The sequence below is a fragment of the Chiloscyllium plagiosum genome, unplaced genomic scaffold (genome assembly GCF_037043375.1).
Source record: "Chiloscyllium plagiosum isolate Xiang-an unplaced genomic scaffold, Cpla_swu_hap1 HiC_scaffold_32, whole genome shotgun sequence".
NCBI classification, from domain to species: domain Eukaryota; kingdom Metazoa; phylum Chordata; class Chondrichthyes; order Orectolobiformes; family Hemiscylliidae; genus Chiloscyllium; species Chiloscyllium plagiosum.
In genome coordinates this window covers 13392111-13417578 of record NW_028270170.1, presented here as the reverse complement: position 1 = coordinate 13417578, position 25468 = coordinate 13392111, and the positions used below count along the sequence as shown (strand labels likewise).

Sequence of the window (25468 nt, the reverse complement as noted above, 5' to 3'; positions counted from 1 at the left end):
TTGTCGCACTGTGGACCTAGTGACAGTCTAATCTCCTGCCTCTAGTTGTTTAAGTCCCAAGTGACCAACATGTGTGTTCGATTTTCAAAGTTAGAAAATACATTTATTGTGGGGTAGAGGTGAGCGGAAAGTCTGATGTGCAGAAAGATAAGATCTCACTTATTTGTTCGTTTAGTTTATTTAGTTACGATATATGCTTAACAAGAGGTTTATGAGATTGTTGTGATTGAGAGTTCACATTTGGACCATTTTAATCTGTTTCTTGAGAGGTGGCTGCATTGATGGTTCTCATAGTTTCATGTGTCTGGCTCCAACTCCAATGTATTTATAATGCAATACATGAAAAATGCAAATAAATTATCCTGTGTGGAACTTGAAAAGTTTCTATGCAAGAAAGACAGGTCTTTTTGACAGTTGGGCTGAGCAAATCTGGCAAAATTTAATGACGGTTTCTGCTAGATTCACAATTCTTACTGGTTGGGAGTCAGAAGTAGACAAGCAGGAAGCTGGAAGAACACAGCAAGCCAGGCAGCATCAAGAGGTGGAGAAGTCAATGTTTCGGGTATACCAGAACATTGACTGCTTCACCTCCTGATGCCGCCTGGCTTGCTGTGTTCTTCCAGCCCCCCTGCATGAATGCTTTGGATTCCAGCATCTGCAGGTTTTTTTGTCTCATTGGGAAGCAGTGACATATATGTAACTTTTGAAAGCCAATTTAACACTGAAATCTCATAATGTGCTGTTTATTTAAGCACATTGTGTGTTTGAGTCATTTTGAATGTTATGTTTTCTCTTATTGAGTGGTTAATTATTGACAACATTACAGATGGAATTGCGGCACACAAAAGCAGAAGTTTCTGGGAATGCTCAGCAGGCCTGGCCGCATCCGTGAAGAGAAATCTAAGTTGACGTTTCAGATTTGGTGACCCTTCCTCAAAACTAGAGTGGCAGTACACTTGTTTTAAAGTCACTTCCCTCTTAAACTGTGGTCACACAAAATTATAAGGTGTTACCTGACTTTTTTTTCTGAAGAATTATCGGTCAGAGTATTGAGTATAGGAGCTGGGAGGTCATGTTGCGGCTGTACAAAATATTGGTTAGGCCACTGTTGGAATATTGTGTGCAATTCTAGTCTCCTTCCAACCTGAAAGGGTTCAGAAAAGATTTACAAGAATGTTGCCAGGGTTAGAAGGTTTGAGCTATAGGGAGAGGCTGAACAGGCTGGGACTGGTTTCTCTGGAGTGTTGAAGGCTGAGGGGTGACCTTATGGAAGATTACAAAATTATGAGGGGCATGTTAGGATAAATAGACAAAGTCTTGGGGTGGGGGAGTCTAGAACTAGATGGCATAGGTTTAGGGTGAGAGGGGAAAGATATACAAGGAACCTAAGGGGCAACCTTTTCACACAGAGGGTGATATGTATATGGAATAAGCTGCCAGAGGAAGTGGTGGAGGCTGGTACAATTGCAACATTTAAAAGGCATTTGGATGGGTATATGAATAGGAAGGGTTTAGAGGGATATGGTCCAGGTGCTGGCAGGTGGGACTAGATTGGGTTGGGACATCTGGTCGGCATGGAAGGGTTGGACCGAAAGGTTTCCTTGCTGTACATCTCTATGAGGAGAAAGTGAGGACTGCAGATGCTGGAGATCAGAGCTGAAAATGTGTTGCTGGAAAATCGCAGCAGGTCAGGCAGCATCCAAGGAACAGGAGAATCGACGTTTCGGGCATAAGCCCTTCTTCAGGAAGGGCTGAAGAAGTGCTTTCCTGAAGAAGGGCTTATGCCCGAAACGTCGATTCTCCTGTTCCTTGGATGCTGCCTGACCTGCTGCGCTTTTCCAGCAACACATTTTCAGCGTACATCTCTATGACTCAATGACTTTATAATTACTTTGGTGAAAACTGTTTTTTAATTAGACAGTTCAGCTGACATCCTAATGGCATTTTTTTAAAACTACCATTTCAAACTACAGTTTTATTTAGTAAGACAGTGCCTTTTCCAAATTATTCATTGGCATGAATTTGTCTTTTCTCAGTTGGTTCATTTATTTATGCTGAGTGCTTTTCTTGTTCTTTGCACTTCAAGATAAGATTGCAGACCTGGGAAGTCTCAAGTTCGATCCTTGACCTGTGTTCAGCTGGTTTGATAATTAAACACTACAATTCGTCTTAACCCTCATAGCACAATGAAGAGAAATCAGTCAGTATATCTGTCCAATCACTGTCCCATCATCACCAATAAACAAAATTTGTGTGTCTGTTGAGTAAGACCAGGATCAGGCTGAGCTTTGTGGTCAAATAACCTAATGACTAAAATTTACTGCTTCTCAAATGATGAGCGCTCTACTGGCAAGGTAGAAGGCTGTCACAATGAAACTCACCAGGATATAGCAATTTCATGAGCAGGGAGGAGAAAAGCAATGGGCAAAATGTAAGCAAATCATAGAATCAGGTTACAAAGAAGGAAGGTCTTTTGAACCTGTGCCAGCTCTTTGGTAGAGATATCCAATTACTCCTTGTACCCTGTTCTTTCCCCAGAGCCTCCCAATTTTTTTCCCTTCAATTATTTATCCAGTTCTCATTTAATGTTGTTGCTACAGGCAATGCTTTCCCAAGTCACAGCATTCATTGAGAACAAAAATCCTGATCTTACCTCTGAATCTTTTGTAAATAACCTGAAATCAGTGTCTTCTGTGTTGCAAGAAAAATGCCCTCATGCATGATTTTAAAAAGATGTTCCCTATGGAAAATATATTTATTTGGTGAATGAATATTAATTAAGCTTTAGAACAATTGTGTTTTGAAATGTGTAGGGACCATGCTTCTTGAGGCTATAAGCAAGCATGTAAATTTTAAAACTGGCAAGAATGACGCTGAGTGAATGACTATTGATAATACATAAATAGGTGTGTTTGTGCAGATTTAAGTACACATTCTATTTACCTGATAAAGAGTGTGCATTTTTTTAAAAGATGTAGACAGAATCAAACCAGAAAAAATGCACAGCTTTCTTGGAACAGATCATCTACAGTCAACTGATATATGAAGGCCGGGGCTTCGTGGTTTATGAAGAACCTAGTTGGAAAAACCCCAGTATTCGATGATAAGTGTACCCTTCCAAGTTCCTCCAGTGAGTCAGTAAGGGATACTTCCCTCGAGCGTGGTGGAGTTATCTGGACTATTGTCTGTTACAAAGGATCAGCTACTTCCAATCTCCAATCAGCAGTTCCATAATCCTGGAGTCAACTCAATGTATAGAAATCCAATTTAGCAATCTTATCTCATTGTGAATAGTCCCTAATACCTTTAAACAATTAATTAATGTCTGTGGAGCTATTATCATCTGGTTATACAGGCTTCTGTTTCCCAGAATCCAAGCATTTCTACTTCTTTTTGTTATTGAATTAAAGTTTCATAATTCAAAGCATTCACAGATTTGGGGTTTACTCTGAAGTGTACCAAACAACAATGCTCATATCAGTTTTGTACAATGTGTTCTGAAGTACAGAATCATGAACGTAAACAGGTTTGTAGCTATTTGATATCTGAAAAACCGAAACCCAAACAAGTGGTAGTTTTTTTAAAATTCAGCCGTAACCAGTTCAAGAGCAAATACCAAATTTTAAAGTATTTTTGGAATCAGCTCAAATTATTTCAGGATTGCCCTAATTCCGAAATGCACAGAGCCCTACTTTGACAAAGTTATTTGAATCATGGTGCATGTTAAACCCCATTCCAAAAATCTACAAAGCAATTAGCTGGCTGTAATTGTAAATCCTAATGTCTAATTTCAGTGCTGCTGCACAAATGGGACATGAGGCTTTTGCTCAAAATATACTGTAGACCAAGCCTTGCATTTTAATTCTGTCAGAGTTTCAGCTTTACTATTTCTCTCTATCTCTCATACCTGATAAAGATTGTGTTCACTTTTTTTTCTTGAAGAAGTGACAAAGCATGAATCCAACCCACTAACTGGAATGTTGACAGTACTTTCTATTAAAGTCAGATCGCTGAGTGCTAGCTCTCTCCAACATAAACATCAGTTCACTTCGGTTCAACAGACAAGTTTGCAGATGCTCATCTGGTTGAGAACAATTTTCATAAGAGAAAGAAAAGCTTGACTTTGATATATTTGAGTAATTTATTGTTTTTTTTAGAAGAGGGGGCAAACAGTTTTTAAATATTCCTGGGGTCCACATCTGGAAGTAATTTTCTGCATTCCAAAAGGATTACCACATGCTCTGTGATGAATTGGATTTGACTGATTGTTCAGACTGACAGGTTTGAATAATGTTAAGAGAGAAAAGTATTTACAGTTTTTAATGGCTTTGAACTGTACCAAGAGATCCATGCTGGAGAGAATTTATCACTGTTGTTAGTACATTTATTCACATAGAACTTTATACACGATTCAGCAAATGCATTACAGTACATGTTTCCTATCCAGACAAGGTGAATTGCAGTGCTGTTAACCCTTTGTTGGTGAAGACTTTTTCAATTCTTAAAGGTCGCATGTTTTCTGTCATTTATGTTTAAAAAGCTTTGAGAAACTAAAATGTATGTTACAATAGTAACTGTATAGTAAAGCATTTGATTAGTGTTCTAGAGTTTCTTAGACTGGGTGCATAAATACTTTGTAAATTAGCAGCAGCATCAACCTCTCTTTTCTCCTCTATGCTCCCATCTTCTTTAGTATAATGCTTGAGTAGTGTTCACATTCACTTCTTGAGCCAGGAAAATAGAATGAGATTTAAATTATCTTTAAACAGATTTGGCTTGTGTGACATGGTGTCATTGCTTTGATATCTTTTCTGAAGTAGGCATGTTTCCCTCAGAGAAGTTTTCCTGATGGGTAGCTTTGACTATGAGCTATAGTGCAACTAGTTCTAACAGATCAAAACAGGGCCAAAGAAAAATATCGACCCATCGTTTGAAGTATGGCCTGCAGCTTTTTTACTTTCTGTATTGGATTGGAATCAGGCTGATGCTGTAAAAGCAAACATACATTAAAAATTGGTCAACATAGTGAGTTGGTTAAAAAGGGTTCAACTGGGATTGATTCAGTGAATGACTGTCAGTTTCTTTACTGAAGGTTGGTTCTTTTGCATTGTTTTGAAATTAGAGAATAATGCATCAGATGTAGCATCAACGCTGTTGGTTTAAGTACTAGTTGTTATTGATTTGACAGTTGCTTGTTGTTATAAGGTAAGCAGCTGGCCTAAGTGGTTAGAACTGTGTATGTGCATAGCAAACTGAAATGTTCCTTTTTGGGTGGGACTAAAATGTTGAGTGTTGCCAATACTGTGGTTCCATATATATGAATATTTAATAGACTATCAATACTAAAGTAATTCTCTGCATAAAATTTGCTGCTGATAGTGGGATGATTTTACTTCTATTCTTTCAAAATTAGAATAAATAAATTCCTTGATTATTCATTTTACCAGGTTTACATCCCAAATTTTACTTGATTGCCTTTGAGATAGTAAATAGAATTTATTTTATATTATATTTTTATTGTGGAAAAGTGACAAAAGTTGAATATTTAACCAAGGAAAGAGATGTTAGGAGGGGTAATCTATAACTTTGTTAGAGAGGTGTGCTTTTAATAGTGGAACAAACGTGGGTTGAAGAAAGGAATTAGAGTATAGGGCTCAATTAGCTGAAGGCATGCTGCCAATAGTGCGGCAAAGAAGTAAGCTCAAGGCTTAAATAAGTTTGAGATGTTGTTAGCCTGCGAGTCTTTGAAGGCGATCACAAACAGGACTAATTGCTAATCATTGGTGCAAGATAGCATAATGGCATTAGAGAATTATATGAGCTAAAGTTTACAATAAATGGAAGTGGTGGATCAGCTGGGAGACCTCAAAAAGGCTGACTCTGGAGATAATAATATTGAAGGTGAATGAAACAGGTGGGCTGCAATTGGCCAGAGCCAGAGATTACAGTCAACTCTCTTTGATGAAGAGAACATGTTGGACCTTCACTTTGGGATTGAGTAGGAAAGATGTTGAGATTGTGAATATTTAGTCTAAGACAGTATCTGGAGAAAGCAAATAAATGAGGCAGGCTGACAGCCATACGGAAGTCGTTGGGGAATGATGGTACTTTTGACCATATTAGGAGTTACAGAAAGGGTGAGGAAAGATACTGCAGTGAAGTCACAGAGGATGTCACTTTTGAATTGAGTAAAATCATTGCAATGACAAGGATGAAAGCCTAACAGCAGATGTTCAAACAGATATCTCTATTAGATATTAAAAGATATGAGAGATAACTTCAGTAATTTCAATAATCTACTGGATGAAAGCAAGATAAGTATAATTTAAATGTTAAAAGATTTATCTTCAACCATTCTAAGTTTAGAATGAAATATGAGCAAGAAAGTACATGCCAAACACACACATATAATAGTTCTGTATGAATTCCTTTATTCATTGAATAAAATGTGAAGCAAACTACATACATAACAGGACTTCACTCCAGTAGGTTCCACTATACCTCACTTTTCTTCAATGCGAATCGGCTACAGCACGATTGAAGAATTTAGACCATTATTTGTAGAACGCGAACTTTCCTTACCTGAATTGGCTATAATGTGATTCCTGTCCCATTGGTTTAAATGGTGCTGCTATTACAGGATTTTCTTATAACGTGGGACCGCATGGAATGGAACTGTTGAATTATATCAGAACAGACTGTATCTGCCGTGGTACTGCTTTTGATGCATTACTTTGATTTTTATGCATACAGAAACAAGGCTGGTCTTTTCAAAATCTTATGCTTCCTAATTCTGTTAACATTCATATATGTCTCCTGACTGGACTAAGCTACTTGAGTATTAAGGAATACCCAGTATGCAAGTAACTCATGAAATACCAAGTGCTTGATATGTTTTGTATGTTTTTTAATCTTGACGTATTCTGCTGGGTAGCTGCATTTGTAGATCTCTTCCTCAGTTACATCCACGTCTTGCATTCCAGGGATTCTGCTTTAGTTTCTTCAGTTAAGGAGAGCTCAGTGGACAATATCCACTCCTCAGCGTTGCTATTGGCTATCCTTGGCTGAGTTATGGGCCGACTGTAAGATATTGTCCATTTCTGTTTTGATTTTCTTTGAAATTCAACACTGCCTTTATAGTAATCATGGGCAAAACTCTACAAGCTTCTGTTTTTTTAGAAAAAATAAAAAGGTTAATGAGAGATACAGCTTCTACTGCATCTGCAAACAACCAAGCTGGATCAACTATAAAGTTAAAAATCACACAACACCAGGTTATAGTCCAACAGGTGTAATTGGAAGCACTAGCTTTCAGAGTACTGCTCCTTCAACAGGTGGTTATCCAGCAGTGCTCCGAAAGCTAGTGCTTCCAATTAAACCTGTTGGACTATAACCTGGTGTTGTGTGATTTTTAACTTTGTACACCCCAGTCCAACACCAGATCAATTACAATAATGCAACCTTTTTAGTTATTCGTAGGCAAAACATGCAGGGCTTAGCTTCTTACATCTTCATCTAGGAAAAGAACACCTTGTGGGCAGTACAGGACAGTACATGAGAGAGATTTTTTAAAAATCAAATACATGTAAAATAAACTATCTTCTTGGGTTTATTGAATATTAGATACATAATATTTAACTAACAATCTCAATATCTACATTTTACAATGAAAGTGTACAAACCTTAAATGCAAGTAATGAACTTCAGGCACATTAATTTGTGGAGAATTAATTGATATACTAAATTTTGAATTTCGAGCTTAATACTACTGTAATTGAAGGGATGTGTGTAAGTAAAATTGTTGTCGTGAGTCATATCTGATTAAGCTTTGCTGTTAGAACATAGAACAATACAGCACAGAACAGGCCCTTCGGCCCACGATGTTGTGCCGAACATTTGTCCTAGCTTAAGCACCCATCCATGTACCTATCCAATTGCTGCTTAAAGGTCACCAAAGATTCTGACTCTACCACTCCCACAGGCAGTGCATTCCATGCCCCCACCATTCTCTGGGTAAAGAACCCACCCCTGACATCTCCCCTATACCTTCCACCCTTCACCTTAAATTTATGTCCCATTGTAACACTCTGTTGTACCCGGGGAAAAAGTTTCTGACTGTCTACTCTATCTATTCCTCTGATCATCTTATAAACCTCTATCAAGTCACCCCTCATCCTTCGCCGTTCCAACGAGAAAAGGCCTAGCATTCTCAACCTATCCTTGTACGACCTATTCTCCATTCCAGGCAACATCCTGGTAAATCTTCTCTGCACCCTCTCCAAAGCTTCCACATCTTTCCTAAAGTGAGGCGACCAGAACTGCACACAGTACTCCAAATGTGGCCTAACCAAAGTCCTGTACAGTTGCAACATCACTTCACGACTCTTGAATTCAATCCCTCTGCTAATGAACGCTAATACACCATAGGCCTTCTTACAAGCTCTATCCACCTGAGTGGCAACTTTCAAAGATCTATGAACATAGACCCCAAGATCCCTCTGTTCCTCCACCTCACTAAGAACCCTACCGTTAACCCTGTATTCCTCATTCTTATTTGTCTTTCCAAAATGGAGAACCTCACACTTGGCAGGGTTGAACTCCATCTGCCACTCCTCAGCCCAGCTCTGCATCATATCTAAGTCCCTTTGCAGCCGACAATAGCCCTCCTCACTATCCACAACTCCACCAATCTTCGTATCATCTGCAAATTTACTGACCCACCCTTCGACTCCCTCATCCAAGTCATTAATAAAAATTACAAACAGCAGAGGACCCAGAACTGATCCCTGCGGAACTCCACTTGTAACTGGGGGCTCCAGGCTGAATATTTACCATTTACCACCACTCTCTAACTTCGACCAGTTAGCCAGTTTTCTATCCAATTGGCCAAATTTCCCTCTATCCCATGCCTCCTGACTTTCCGCATAAGCCTACCATGGGGAATCTTATCAAATGCCTTACTAAAATCCATGTATACTACATCCACTGCTCTACCCTCATCCACATGCTTGGTCACCTCCTCAAAGAATTCAATAAGACTTGTAAGGCAAGACCTACCCTTCACAAATCCGTGCTGACTGTCCCTAATCAAGCAGTGTCTTTCCAGATACTCATAAATCCTATCCCTCAGTACCCTTTCCATTACTTTGCCTACCACCAAAGTAAGACTAACTGGCCTGTAATTCCCGGGGTTATCCCTATTCCCTTTTTTGAACAGGGGCACAACATTCGCCACTCTCCAGTCCCCTGGTACCACCCCTGTTGACAGTGAAGACGAAAAGATCATTGCCAACGGTACTGCAATTTCCTCTCTTGCTTCCCACATAATCCTAGGATATATCCCGTCAGGCCCGGGGGACTTGTCTATCCTCAAGTTGTTCAAAATGTCCAACACATCTTCCTTCCTAACAAGTATCTCCTCTAGCTTACCAGTCCATTTCACACTCTCCTCTTCAACAATACGATCCCTCTCGTTCGTAAATACTGAAGAAAAGTACTCATTCAAGATCTCTGCTATCTCTTCCGACTCAATACACAGTCTCCCACTACTGTCCTTGATCGGACCTACCCTCGTTCTCATCATTCTCATGTTTCTCACATATGCATAAAATGCCTTGGGGTTATCCTTGATCCTATCCGCCAAAGATTTTTTCATGCCCTCTCTTATCTCTCCTAATCCCTTTCTTCAGCTCCCTTCTGGCTATCCTGTATCCCTCCACTGCTCTGTCTGAACCCTGTTTCCTCAACCTAATGTAAGCCTCCTTCTTCCTCTTTACAAGACATTCAACCTCCCTCGTCAACCAAGGTTCCCTCACACGACCATTTCTTTCCTGCCTGACATGTACATACATATCAAGGACACGTCGTATCTGTTCCTTGAAAAAGTTCCACATTTCCACGACATTCTTCCCTGACAGCCTATGCTCCCAACTTATGCTCCTCAGATCCTGTCTTACAGCATCGTAATTACCCTTCCCCCAATTGTAAAACCTACCCTGTTGCACGCACCTATCTCTCTCAATAACCAAGGTGAAAGTCACAGAATTGTGGTCACCATCACCAAAATGTTCACCCACTAACAAGCCCATCACTTGTCCCGGTTCATTACCGAGTACCAAATCCAATATGGCCTCCCCTCTGGTCGGACAATCTACATACTGAGTTAGAAAAGCTTCCTGTACACACTGCGCAAACACCGCCCCATCCAATCTACTTGATCTAAAGAGCTTCCAGTCAATATTTGGGAAGTTGAAATCGCCCATGACTACTACCCTGTGGCTTCTGCACCTTTCCAAAATCTGTTTCCCAATCTGTTTCTCCACATCTCTGCTGCTATTGGGGGGCCTATAGTAAACACCCAACAAGGTGACTGCACCTTGCTGTTGAAAATTGTACTTTCTTGCAAACGTGTTTGTGTCAATCATGTAAATTTAAAAAGGTTCCAGCTTCACAAAATGTTATTACAGCTGAGTTTAGTACTACAAGAATGTTAAAATACGATAGAGAGGGGCAATAATAACAAAGCATATCGTTTGTAGAATAGGTAAAATGCCTTGAGTTTGTTAATACTTATCTAGATTATTACTGAGACCAATGTTTTGGTTGTGCTACAAACTGTTCTGTGGCTGCCAATTCTGACCCTCTTTCTGCAACTTCCTGAGGCTAGTCCAGACTGTTTGCAACCTTAATTTCAGATTTGACTCTGAATTGAGTTCTGAGTGCATACCTGTGCTATCACTAAGATAGCACTGTAATCTGCCTAAAGCTCATTTGCTGGAACCTTCATATAAGACCATAAGACATGGGAGTGGAAGTAAGGCCATTCGGCCCATCGAGTCCACTCCGCCATTCAATCATGGCTGATGCGCATTTCAGCTCCACTTACCAGCGTTCTCCCCGTAGCCCTTAATTCCTCTAGACAACAAGAATCTATCAATCTCGGCCTTGAAGACATTTAGCGTCCCGACTTCCACTGCACTCCGTGGCAATGAATTCCACAGGCCCACCACTCTCTGGCTGAAGAAATGTCTCCGCATTTCTGTTCTGAAATGACCCCCTCTAATTCTAAGGCTATGTCCACGGGTCCTAGTCTCCTCATCTAACGGAAACAATTTCCTAGCATCCACCTTTTCCAAGCCATGTATTATTTTGTACGTCTCTATTAAGTCTCCCCTTAATCTTCTAAACTCCAACGAATACAATCCCAGTATCCTCAGCCGTTCCTCATATGTTAGACCTGTCATTCCAGGGATCATCCGTGTGAATCTCCGCTGGACACGTTCCAGTGCCAGTATGTCCTTCCTGAGGTGTGGGGACCAAAACTGGACACAGTACTCCAAATGGGGCCTAACCAGAGCTTTATAAAGTCTTAGTAGTACATCTCTGCTTTTATATTCCAACCCTCTTGAGATAAGGGACAACATTGCATTCGCTTTCTTAATCACAGACTCAACCTGCATGTTTACCTTTAGAGAATCCTCGACTAGCACTCCCAGATCCCTTTGTGCTTTGGCTTTATTAATTTTCTCACCATTTAGAAAGTAGTCTATGCTTTTATTCTTTTTGCCAAAGTGCAAGACCTCGCACTTGCTCACGTTAAATTCCATCAGCCATTTCCTGGACCACTCTCCCAACCTGTCTAGATCCTTTTGTAGCCTCCCCACTTCCTCAGTACTACCTGCCTGACCACCTAACTTCGTATCATCGGCAAACTTCGCTAGAATGCCCCCGGTTCCCTCATCCAAATCATTAATATATAATGCGAACAGCTGTGGCCCCAGCACCGAACCCTGCGGGACACCGCTCGTCACCGGCTGCCATTCTGAAAAAGAACCTTTTATCCCAACTCTCTGCCTTCTGTTAGACAGCCAATCCTCAATCCATCCCAGCAGCTCACCTCGAACACCATGGGCCCTCACCTTGCTCAGCAGCCTCCCGTGTTGCACCTTATCAAAGGCCTTTTGAAAGTCTAGATAGACCACATCCACTGAGTTTCCCTGGTCTAACCTACTTGTTACCTCTTCAAAAAATTCCAACAGGTTTGTCAGGCATGACCTCCCTTTACTAAATCCATATTGACTTGTTCTAATCAGACTCTGCTCTTCCAAGAATTTAGAAACCTCATCCTTAATGATGGATTCTAGAATTTTACCAACAACCGAGGTTAAGCTGATTGGCCTGTAATTTTCCATCTTTTGCCTTGATCCTTTCTTGAACAAGGGGGTTACAACAGCCATCTTCCAATCATCCGGGACCTTTCCTGACTCCAGTGACTCTTGAAAGATCTCAACCAATGCCTCTGCTATTTCCTCAGCCACCTCTCTCAGAACTCTAAGGTGTATCCCATCGGGGCCAGGAGATTTATCAATTTTAAGACTTTTTAACTTTTCTAGCACTATCTCTTTCGTAATGGCAACCATACTCAACTCAGCCCCGTGACACCCTTTAATTGTTGGGATATTACTCATGTCTTCCACTGTGAAAACTGACGCAAAGTACTTGTTAAGTTCTCCTGCTATTTCCTTATCTCCCATCACTAGGCTTCCTGCATCAGTTTGAAGTGGCCCAATGTCTACTTTTGCCTGTCGTCTAATCCCTCCCCGGTTAATCTTTCTTTTCTTGGGAATGAACCTCTGTACAGTGTCCTCAATTATACCTACAAATTCCTGCCATTTTTGCTCTACTGTCTTCCCGGTTAGCCTCTGCTTCCAGTCTATTTTAGTCAGTTCCTCTCTCATGCCCTCATAATTACCTTTATTCAACTGTAACACCATTACATCCAATTTTGCCTTCTCCCTTTCAAACTCCAGACTGAACTCTACCATATTATGGTCGCTACTTCCTAAGGGTTCCCTTACTTTAAGATCTTTTATAGAGTCTGGTTCATTGCAAAGCACTAGGTCCAGAATAGCCTGCTCTCTTGTGGGCTCCATGACAAGCTGTTCCAAAAAGCCATCCTGTAAGCATTCCATGAATTCCCTTTCTTTAGATCCACTAGCAACATTATTTACCCAGTCCACCTGCATATTGAAGTCTCCCATGATCAATGTAACCTTGCCTTTCTGACATGCCTTCTCTATTTCCCGGTACATGTTGCGTCCCTGGTCCTGACCACTGTTAGGAGGTCTATACACAACTCCAATGATGTTTTTTTTGCCTTTGTGGTTCCTCAATTCCACCCACACAGACTCCACATCATCCGACGCTATGTCATTCAATACCATAGATTTAATTTTGTTCTTAACTAACAAGGCAACCCCACCCCCTCTGCCCACCTCTCTGTCTTTTCGATAAGTTGAAAAACCATGGAGGTTTAACTGCCAGTCCTGACCCCCCTGTAACCAAGTCTCTGTGATGCCTACTACATCATAATCATTCACTATTATCTGTGCCATTAGTTCATCGGCATATCTACCTCTATTACCTGTAGTCTTGACTGTTCCAACTCATTCTTGGTCAGCCTCCCACATTCTACCCTCCACAAACGTGAGGTCACCCTAAACACTGTTGTATTTGTCATTTCTTGAACCAACTCCCATTTACGATTCAGACCAGTTCTTGCTGGCTCATGATGATTCCTGCTAAAACTATACTTCAATTTTAAAATTCTCCACTTTGTTTTCATATTCTTCCATGGTTGCACTCCATATTTCTGCAGTCTTCTCCAGTTCCCAAATCCATCAAACTTCCTGCATTTATAAAATTCTGGTCTCTTGAACATCTCTCTGATTTTAATTGGTCTATCGTTGGTGTGCTGTCTTCAATTATGTAGGCCCTAAACTCTGTATAGTCCTTCTACATCTATTTTTTTCCTCACTTTAAGAACTGTTTTAAAACATATCTCTTTGAGCGAGCTTTTGATAATCTGACCTAATAGCTCCTAAAGTGGCTTGGTGTCATGGTTTGTTTTATAATACTGATTTAAAATGCCTGAGAGGCTTTCTGTTGCATTAAAGGTGCTATATAAATATATGCTGTTGTATGATTGCTGGGCGGCACGGTGGCGCAGTGGTTAGCACTGCTGCCTCACAGCGCCAGAGACCCGGGTTCAACTCCCGCCTCAGGCAACTGTCTGTGTGGAGTTTGCACATGCTCCCCTTGTCTGTGTGGGTTTCCTCCGGGTGCTCCAGTTTCCTCCCACAGTCGAAAAATGTGCAGGTTAGGTGAATTGGCCATGCTAAACTGCCTGTAGTATGTTAGGTGAAGGGGTAAATGTAGGGGAATGGGTCTGGGTAGGTTGCTCTTCGGAAGATCGGTGTGGACTTGTTGGGCTGAAGGACCTGTTTCCACACTGTAAGTAATCCAATCTAATCTAATCATTCAATGGCACCTGCTGAAACAGCTTAGACAACAAACCATTGAGAGTAGAATTGGGCTGTGCTTGATGTCCAGGCTTGAAGCTTCAATAAGTAATTAGTTGATGCACAGAACAACAGTAAAAACACTGAATTAGAAGTATATTGACAGTTATTTCACAAACTATATTTTGTTGTGCTTTTCAAGTAAAATATAGGTCAAAGTTAAAATGATGAAGTGAGAAGTGCTGCATATGGCTTATTGCCACTCCTCTCTGGGATCAATTTAGAATTGGAATTTATTTTCATGTTTTAGCAGTTACTTAGGGGAGGGGACAGTATCAATTGCCAAACTTGAAAACAAACTTTCAATACAGCATTTACATTAATGTCTGGAGTGACTCCAGTGCATTTCAGTATGGATACTGCTGAGGGCAGAACTGGATTCTGCTGCATTTACGGAATTTGGCCTAAACATATGTTTGTACGGTTTTACAAGTCAGTTGGAACACCACCTTTCTGGCATTCCCTTTTGCCTGAAAATAAGTGGTGGAGATGGATGGAGGTGTTCAGTCTGAATTTAGAGATTTACATTTGGGTATGAAACAAAGCTTCACTGCCGAAGTTATTTGGATACAAAAAAGTAACTATAGCAACATGTTTCTGGCTTTGAAGTGTGCAGGATAGATGTGAACATGATACTGGATGATTTATTCCTGGTCTTTATTCACATTAACATTGCTTATGAAACTCCTATGTACATGGAGGGGAGGAACTGATAATATTACTATAGGACCTGACAATCTTTGTGATTTGTCCTTTGTAATTCCTGTACACAATTAACCTGGTGAACTTGGTGAATGAGCATTGTGTACTTTGTGTTAGGCTGCACAAAATCTCTTGCATGCCCAGGTGTGGTACAGAAAAGTTTTCCCAATTCTTAATGTGGTTAAGCAGCCACCAAGATACATTTCTGATGCAAGACTTTTACTGTAACAATCAAACTAAAATCAATTTCGATTAAGCATTTCTCAATAGGCAACTAATACATCAAACTAAAGGAAATATACTTTTGCAAGAACTAACGTAACCGACATATATATTACAAAAGTTTTTTGTGAAATGTATCACTTCGAGCAGATATGTAGCATTACAGGAACAAACACACAGTCACTCCCAGTTCTCCAGCAGTTTCACTTTCTCTTCCGCCATATCAATTCAAAACTTCCATTGTCTTTCAACAACTATTCTACTCCTTACTCAAGTTTTCCAAATCCAATTAGCACCAGGGTGACTCTCAATTTTATAATTCTTCAAGCACCCCATCTATTATGTTCTCTTTTTTCCCAAATTGAAACTGGAATCTTTGTAGCATTCTGTTTGGTCGTTAATACACGAGTTTTTATTTTTAGATAATACTCCCACAGCTGCAGCTCCTTTGCTTCTTCATCTCTGGCATAGGTTGTCCTTTTTTGATATACAGGGCGATCCCTGTACCCATGGGTCCAGTTTCTGCAGTTTCAGTTACCCACATGTTACCCAACCAGGGACCAGGAGGCTGCTGGGAAGATATGTTTCCCATTTAAATGAATGGTTTTGGGCTTCCTCAGTAGGTCTTGGAACGTTTCCCCTTCAGGTACAGGGGAGTACTGTACTGTTAAAAGGTGTTAAGACAACTCTCCTTAGTTCAGTGGGTTTCTGTTTGACTACTTCACCTCGTGGCAACCAGATCACATGTCACCAACTGATGTGTATCATCACTTCACCAACCCTTTTTCAGAATGTTCTGTGTCACCTTATGTCAGAGGGGACCTTTTTGAAACATAATTGTCTTGTGAAGTTCCGTGTTTGTGACACAATTTAGGATTAACTTAGTGTTTCACTCTACTCAGTGCTTGTTTTGCTCTCTTCGACTTGGTGTTATTTGGTTTCTTAGATTGCAACATTTTATAGAGAAAATCCAGTTTAAGCACAAAAAGCAGTAGTAACAAACGTCTTTGTGCATTTGCTTCCACATGCCATATGAGTTTTGTTATCTGCACCATCTTTTTTCAAATCAACATTGAACTTCAAAATTGAGGGTCTATATTTGCGTTCAGTCAAGAAAGATTTAGGTTATGCAAGGGTATGCACTGGATGGATGATTGTTGGTGTGAATGATTTTCCTCCTATTTGTAGTGTATATGGACACATGACTGCAGGATCTCTCAGCATTCTAGATAACTGTCATCTGCTCAAATGGTGGAGGTTTGGCAACTCAACCAAGTAACATTCAAATGACTTCCATGTGTTTAACACAGCATGCACAAAGTTGAGTATTTTTCAATTTCTAGTTTTTAAACTTGCATTTTTATCAGCTGTCCCACTGACTTAATGGGTAAATGTGTTCCCTGGTGTTATATTGAGCCATTTAGATCAAAAGGTCCCTGGTTTGATCTTCAGTCTGTGCTGAATTAGCTGACATCATCTGGGGCAGCAGCCTGAAACCTACAATCCTCCTTGAGTGCCTCTGGTCTGGATATGGGAATAAATCAGCCAGCACTTCCACTCTTGATTGCATCCAGTGATTTTTTAATAGAAAGTGTGTCCGAGCATTACCAATTACATAAGTTATATTTGTACTGCGTCTTTTCACAAAATAAGTATCTCAAGACATCATAAGAGAAAGACTAAGCAATAGAAATTTTGTTTTAAAAGGTTCCTGATCTGGTGGGAAGCTTCTTTATGCTAGTATAGATTACAAATAAATTAAGCAAATCACCAAGAGTCAAAAGTTTCAGACAAAGCTACCTGGCAACAAGTTTGATTACACTGGCAGTTTTTGTTTTACCAAGTTACTGGCAGCACTGATAGGGCTTGATGTGTTATAATTTTCCTCTAATCTGACTGCAGTATTGGTCATCATGGCATCTTATTTCTTCCCAATTTGAATAGAAAACATTTTCTTTAGTGTTGGCAATTATCTGTTTCTTTTCGGTGTTTGGTTAAAATAAAGTTTCTGTGCTTTATGTACCTGGGTGGCCCCTGGGGTGGTCCCTATACTTGGTTTACTGAAGTTTCCACCAATTTACAGAGGAAACCATACTTTCCATCATTGGTATAAATCAGATAGTAAAACTGTTGATTGTGCATGAAAATCTTGTTGCATACAATCTCATGGCAAAACTGCCTCCTATTGTGCATTATTTTTAATGCCTGAATAATGAATCATATGAATGCAATGCTGGAGAAATGTTAAGAAGTTACTCATAGATTACCACATATATATCCTGAGCCCATGCCGAATTAGCTAAATTCAGCAAAGATGATGGCAGAGACACTAAGGACCAGGAAATCAGTCAGAGCTATTGTTGTAGTGGTATGTTCAATCACCCCAGCCTGAAAATGCAGAAGTGCAAACAGCATCAGGCTTGGCAGAGATGTTCCTGTGGTTAAGCAGTGTCCTGCCACTCAGTGTGAAGCCTTACATTCAAATAGGGTTTGAATTTTTATTCTGTAGCAGCAAAGAATTTGGAACAAAAAGCTTACATTTACATGGTGCTATGAATGACCTCAGGATGCCTGAAGAGAAGGAGTGATTACATTTAATCTTCTTTTAAGCCATCGGTAACCTGCTGGACTTCACTGAGTGATACTAAGAAGGAAAGACCAGAACATCGATTTCTATGTGATTTATCTGAAGAATGCTCCAGTTGTTCAAAGTCTAAGTGAGAGAGCATCTGGAAACTATCCACAAGAGGTTGTTGAGAAAATACTACATATTTGTGACAAAACCTCCCCAGAAGCAAGCAGATCTGATCACTGTAAAAACCATTGTCTTTAAAATTCATTTGCTCCCTCTTGGGTTCCCTTGGCATTAAAACACCCTCCGTTGCTGTCTTCACATGGTCGTTCGTGTTTGAGTACCTGCCAGGGTGGCACAGGTGTGAGCCAGTTTGGAGTTATTACCCACTGTCAGACTTTCATGTACTTTCCAACATGAGTTATTGTACAATATGAGTAGAAATGTTGAAAACCCTCGCTAGTTTCCCGTCTCTAAACTATGACTCTGGAAGCAAACTCTAATGCCTCTGCTGCCTCTCTAGTTGATAATAGATAATTCAGCACACAAAGGGATCAACACAGGGACCTTTCAGATTTCTGTGACTTAGTCGTACTTATATTGTATGCTAACTTATTTTTGGTGGGATTAACGTCAAGCCTGTGTGTGATGGTCTAATTTGAGTAGATATTTAAAGAGCTCATGGCATTCTGTCATTCTATATGATATTTTGACACTGTAGATGTCATATCAAGTTAACCATCCAGGCAGGAAATTAACCTGATCACGTTGAACACTGATTTTACATCTACATTTGTTAGTAACTGACATTGTTATTTAGTTTTCACCACTATTTTAGATTAATGCTGGGTAAGTCAGTTTAATATTGCTGTCAATGTAATATTCTAACTACCTTATAACCCATACACTTATGCAGAGTTAAATTAGGGACCATTTATGTCTAGTTCATTTTTTGAGACTGTAGTATTGTTCATGCTATGTCTCTTTTTTTAAGAGGCTGTGACTTAGCAACCACTTTATAGAAGATATTGACATTATTTATGGAAATGATTTATAAGGCAGTAATCTTGTTAGAGTGATCATATTACAAACAGTTAAAGAGCCTATATCTCTCCAGAAGCTACTAAAAATGTTTCATGGCAGCATAGTTAGAAATGTCTTGCAGGTTTTTTTTAATGGTGCTGCTCATGGATGTAAAACTCTTGACAACTGGCCCTGTGTTTCTTGTGTTCCTGTTTTAGTTTTTCAACTAATACATGTATAATTTCCATGAGATCAAGGTTCAAACAAATGTCGGGGCAGTTTAAAGACCGGTCACAGAAAGAACAACCAATGCAGCGAACAGGCTTCTGGATAGGACGATGGAAGGGGAAAATGCCTGATCTAATTTGAAAGCTCTGACTGCATCTTCATACAGGTGCTCTTCCATCAGCTGAACTCTACAATGGAGTCAAGTCGAGTTCCCGACAGCATTGTTGCTCGATATTATCATCTGGTCGATGAACTAAATTTGGGAAAGAGGTATTTTTCAACTGTATCACTGTTGTATTTTCTTACAATACACACTTGATTGTATATAGGAACAACATACATAAAACCATAAAAGTCCATTGCTATTCTAACACTAAAATCACTTTTGACCAACAAATCAAAATGTGATAAGCAACTCTTGTATGAATATGTTGGATCTCTACTGCTACCAATGTGTCTAAGTGTAGGAAACTGTAGGGTCTCCTTGGTCTCGTGAGGTTGAGAAAGGTCACTTCCTGGTCTAACTAGAAGAGTCTCTTGTAGTTAGCAAGAAATAGCTTATTGCATGTTAGAAATTGGTTGACATTGTCAAAATAACTATGAAGAGACCTAGACATTAATTCTCTCTGCTTTGAGAGTCAAAGCTGTTCTGTCCATAAGATAACATCATTGTGGTTAGTACTTATGGCACTCCTCAATAGTAATCCTTTCAGACCTAAAGCAATGACAATCACTTGATTTCAATATCAGTGGAGGGTAGTACTACTGGTGCCCATAATGCAAGTCTTGTGTAGGCAGTGCCAGCCCAGTGCAAACTTGTTTGGTGAAGCAGTGGCTCTTCTCTCAAGCCCACTTTAGTGAATCCAGCAAGTTTACACTGGGATTGTCGTTGGCCACATGAAACCTGCATTTCAGGAACCAGCACTTCAATCAAGAATCAAGATGATAATATTGGTTTAATGCCAATAGCGTAACGGCTATTGTTGGGATGGCCTAGATCTACTTGTTTCCCCAGTTCTGCCTTGTGCCATTTCTAAATTTGGGAGCATCTGTTTCTTTTTGCCATTGAAAAGCTTTTCTGTGACCTTTGTGCAGTGGGAGGTATGACTCAGTGCACATCGTAGTGATTGACAAGGGTAGTCTCTGTCAACACAACATGTGAAGTGTTCAAGAACTAATTGCTTTCAAAATTAAAACCACATGTATCATTTTAATATACACATTAGAGAACATTGCATTTTACCAATGTTTCTGCTCATTTATCACAATTATGAATAATTACAGTGGTTTCACATTACCTCAGCAGGGAATAACAAATTTGTCTTGTGCTGGTCTAAAGTGAGGCCTTTGTGACTGTCAGGTCTTGATATCATCAGCAGTAGTGGTGGCCTTTGCATTTGTGTTAACATAGGAAGAAACTGGATTCCTCACTTAGGGATCTAAATAACTCTGTACAGGGGATTGCAGTAGACACTGAGGGAATCCGAACAGCTTGAGTGCTGAATTCACAGGTGTTTTTCTAGCCATGTAACAACCATTTTAAATGCCATAGCACCGATGTTGCACCAAATAACTGATTCTTCAATGCAAAATGAAAGATTGTATTTGTTGGAGTGGGAGGGGGAGAACAAGTGCAGTCAAGGAACCTCTCAGTTCTCTGGATTATACCATGCTCTTGTTCTTTGTTTTGTTTCAGATAATGCTGAAGGCTGTGTGTGAGCATGTGTTGGCAGAACATGCTTGGCACTGTTAGCCTTTATATCCATAAAGCTAAAGATGTATTTTTTTAAAGATCATAAGATTGTACCATTGATTTATCTGACTGAAATTTATTTTTAGAAATCCAGATTGCGTGTGTTAATATTCTTTGAGTATATACAATTCAGATACTTGTAATAATCCTAATAGTCAGTTCACCATCAAAATTTGTTGCAAGGTATCTCTTGGAAAGAGGGAGGAGTGTATTCAGCTGTAGAAATATGCAATCACAAAACAGATGACTCAAACTAGCAGTTAATGCAAGGAGAAAGATGGATTGTCCAAGATTCAGCCTCAAAAGGAGAGAAAAATCTATTCAAACGCCTGACAACCACCTGATGAAGGAACAGTGCTCCGAAAGCTAGTGTTTCCAGTTAAATCTGTTGGACTATAACTTGGCGTTGTGTGATCTCCAAATCATGTCTATTCAAACACACTGTGCAGAAGAAATAAAATCACATTAACGGCGACAAATATATTTACCGACAAAAAAAAAGGTTAATCTGTTGCATAGCTGTTCCAGCCTGGAATATATCTGCATAGTCCCACAGAAACGTATCTCAACATAAGAAACACAATTCTGAAATGAAAGATAGTTTCAGTGTAATGTTTTCTTGTGGCATTTGGATACTAATAAATGACGTAGGAGAACCTTTACAAGGTTGAGTGCCTGGCTCAGATTCTTGCATAATACGTACATATCAGAACATGAGATGCAGTGGGTTAAGAATTTAGATTTTGTGACTAGTTGAATGCACTGTCCACGAAAATTAATGGTCAGGAAATCAAGTGCACTGCCAAACAGACATAATAAATTCCAAGTATAAGAGACAAGACATAGGTTCAAACTAGTAAAAATGAAATTATTAACTTTTTACAACAAGGAATGATGGTGTAGTAGTGGGAATAACCCTGCATTCTTTTAAGAAATAAATTGGATGCTATAGTCTGGTGATTGAAAGATGGATAAACTAAGATGGGCTGAAAGGCTGCTCTAATGTATAATTTTGTTGCAAATCTCCATGCCCTTATTCTTAAATGCAATTCGATTGCACAAAACCAGCCTATGCGGGAATTCTTATCATTTACAATATGAATGGCTATTGAAAGAACTGTGGTGTGAATTGTTCCCTTCAACTAAAGACGATGACTGATGAAAAGAATCCAAACAGCAAAATCGGATGGACACCAGCAAGTGGTTTGAGAAAGAGGAAGTGGAAAAAAGATGTGGTCTGAAGCTCTGAAGAACTAGCTTTAACCACAGTCTTATTTTGCATAGCAATTTTGATTTAAAATCAAGCCAATAGCTGCAAAGTTTTGCATTCTATGTCAACAAACAAGAAAAGTTGACTTTTGTATTCCTCATTCAAAGCTGCTTTGAGTTTAAGTCTGCTTGAGTGACATGTTGCTCCAGTTTCTTGCAGGTTAGCTGACCATTATTATATCCTTCTGGCATAGTTCCAGCTGGTTGTTAAGGAGAAACCTAGTGTCAGTGCATTTAGTCATAATATTTCTTGCTTTTGAAGTTAATGCTGTTCTGTGCAGTCCTGCTATATTTCAGTCAAGACTCATTGCTAGATTTCTAGTTAATTTCCAGGACTGGAATGCTCATATCCCTTACTCTTTCCTCTCTCGCAGTGCTTCCTAAGTTTAATAATTGGCTGCTGATTGCAGAGATGAGGCATTTCTCAGCTCTACAAACTCAACCTGTACTGTGAAAAAATTTTTTTCCCCAGAGTAGTGGCATTTCTTGGGCGGTCAGCTGGCAAAACTGGAATGGGGCCAGAAGCCATTGGCTACAGTTGCAGGCTGGCTGCAAGGCCTAACTCAGTGCAGCAACATTGCTTGAAAGAATATTGTAAAAGTGAACTGGAAACATCATCCTGGTCTCATGTCTCACAGCATCCCTGCTCACACTCCTTATGCCTCATCCATGCATCTCCCAATCACCTCATATCCTGTATGCCAATGTACCCATCCCCACTGACACTTCAAACCTTTTATACTACCTTCTACCACACCCTTCCCATCACCATCATGGGCTTTCAGATGCCCAACATCACACTACCCAATGCTCATTACCCTTCATAGCACCTATGCTAATCTATGACCCTGTACTCAGTACGATTGTGATTTGTAGCCCCTAAGCCAACTTTGTTTTAATTCATGTGAACCCATGCCCTCACATGCCACCCATTGACCTCCCCTTCCATGCCAACTCACATAAAGCTACCATGAGCAAACCTCACCAGCCATGCGAATGTAGTTTTGTCTGTTGATGATGTCACTGTTTTAAAAATCAACGCCAGTAATTCTAATTTGTTCAACAATTCTTTGACAGCCTTGACAATTCTTTGAGTTCTGTGACCATTTCAATGAATTTATGCATAATTGATACATATTCTTGTCTTTCTGCAATTTTCGAGGGTGCTATTCTCCTGTTCCCACCTTAAGAGAGTGCCTAATCCTCCTGAGGGTTACCTGACTCTGTATAAGACCCCTCCCCTTCTCCACTGCTCTGGGGCCATCTGAAAGTCCTCTCCTACAAACTGTTCTGAGATCATGATCGTAGTCCTGGGTCTTGATATTGTTAAATCATTTTGTGCTGCTTCGTTATTTATTTTAAACTTTTCAGATTTATTGGTGTTATAAAATTGTATTTATTTCATACAATAAAACTAGTGATTTATTGTTTACTTAGCTTACTGTCAAGAAATGCCCCGTCCAGATAAGTTTACAAGAAAGTGTTGAAAAAATTGAACTGTTTATTTTTAAAATTGATTACAGGGTAGCAGGTTAGAAATATTTAACATTTCAAACTGATAGGAAAATACAGATACGATAAGTTAAATATGAGCAAATTGCTTCCTGCAATAGTTTGGCCAAGAAAAAGGCATCATAGGTGCAAGATTAAGTGCAAGCAATGTCAAACAGTAAATGACAGAAATTTCAGAAGTATAGGGTTTAGGTGAAGGGGTAGGTGTTTTAACCCTTTGAGTTTGCTGAACCCTTCCTTAAGTACGAGGTGAGATTGTCTTGTGGTCTCAGCTCACTTTCCTGCCTGGCTTTCACAGCCCTTCACCCTGGAGAGTGGTTGAGTGATATTCGACATTGGGGTTAGATTGTGGTGTCTAAATAGTAGTGAGAGAAACTTTTTGTCTGTGGAATTCCCTTCCAGGGTTACAGAATGAGTTGGGAAATTTGTTGACACTGATTTGGTGAGGGAAGGAAAGGTGAGGGTGAAAAGCGTTGAAGGAACATAGGAACAGAGTAGGTTAATGTGATTAGGACAATTTTCTCACTTGTAGGTTGTATGTTGACATGGGCAGATTGGATAAAATGGCTTTTTTATGCTTTTGTCTATACACAGTGGCTCAGTGGTTAGCACTGCTGCTTCACAGCACCAGGTCCCAGGTTCGATTCCAGCCTCAGGTGACTGTCTGTCTGTTTGGAGTTTGCACATTCTCCCTGTGTCTGCGTGGGTTTCTTCCGGGTACTCCGGTTTCCTCCCACAGTCCAAAGATGTGCAGGTCAGGTGAATTTGCCATGCTAAATTAGTCAGAGGGTAATGGGTCTGGGTGGGTTACTCTTCAGAGGGTCGATGTGGACTGGTTGGGCCAAAGGGTCTGTTTCCACACTGTAGGGAATCTAATCTAATCTTATCTCTTTGTATATAAAGTCAATGCAAAAGGTTTGCTGTCTCTCAATGGCTTAGAAGTTTCACCACTGTCTTAAAACCTTTATCTCTAATCTTAATTGCAATGATACTGTGCAGAGAGTTGATTATATTCTAAAAAGGAAGTTCTTTGTGCACAGGCAGAAAAGAAAACAATGTAAAAGACCTAAATAACTTGAAACTAGTCTAAATATCATACTTTGTTTGCCACTGTCTTTTACTCAGCTTGTTTCTCTTATTTTCAATACTCCCACATGTTCCAGAAGTGTGTAATAACATCTCTGTACAGGTTAATTAGAAAAATATTTAGAATGGCTACCCCACTAAAGGAATTTGTTTAGAAAGCAGTATCTGCATTGGCCCTCTGCAAGAACAATATAGCTAGTCCTAAACTACTGCCTTTCTTTTCATCCCTGCATTGTTTTTCTTTAAGCATGCTTATCTGGATAGTTCTCTTTTAAAAATCCCCAGCTGTATTTGACTCTACCCACTCTCAGACAGTGCATATCAGATTTTAGCCTGCTCTGTGTAAATGATTGTTTTCCTCATGTCGATGTTAATTTACTTTTCTAGACCCTTCCATCAGTGAAAGCAGTTTTCTTGTATCCATTCTATCTAGATTCCTTCGAATTGTGAGCACCTTGATCAAATTTACTCTTAATCTCCTTGAAGGAGAACCCCACCTTCTCCAGTCTGTCTACATAACTGAAGTGTCCTATATCCAGAATCATTTTCCATACTCCTGCACTGTACCTAAAGTCTTCACATCCTTTCTAAAGTGTACTGCACAGAATTAGACAATACTCCAATTGAGGCTGAATTGGTGTTTTATTAAGGTTCATTATAACTTTTATTTTATACTCTGTTTTTATTTATGAAGTCCAGGGTACCCTACATCTTTTTAACGACTTTCCCAACATGCAATGC

The 25468-nt window shown here is 39.8% G+C and overlaps 1 protein-coding gene across 8 annotated transcripts in view; it reads left to right on the top strand.

Moving 5' to 3' along the window:
• raraa (retinoic acid receptor, alpha a) overlaps positions 1-25468 on the top strand; it is a 583661-nt gene that overhangs the window by 295066 nt on the left and 263127 nt on the right. The gene's annotated exons all lie outside the window — the stretch shown is intronic.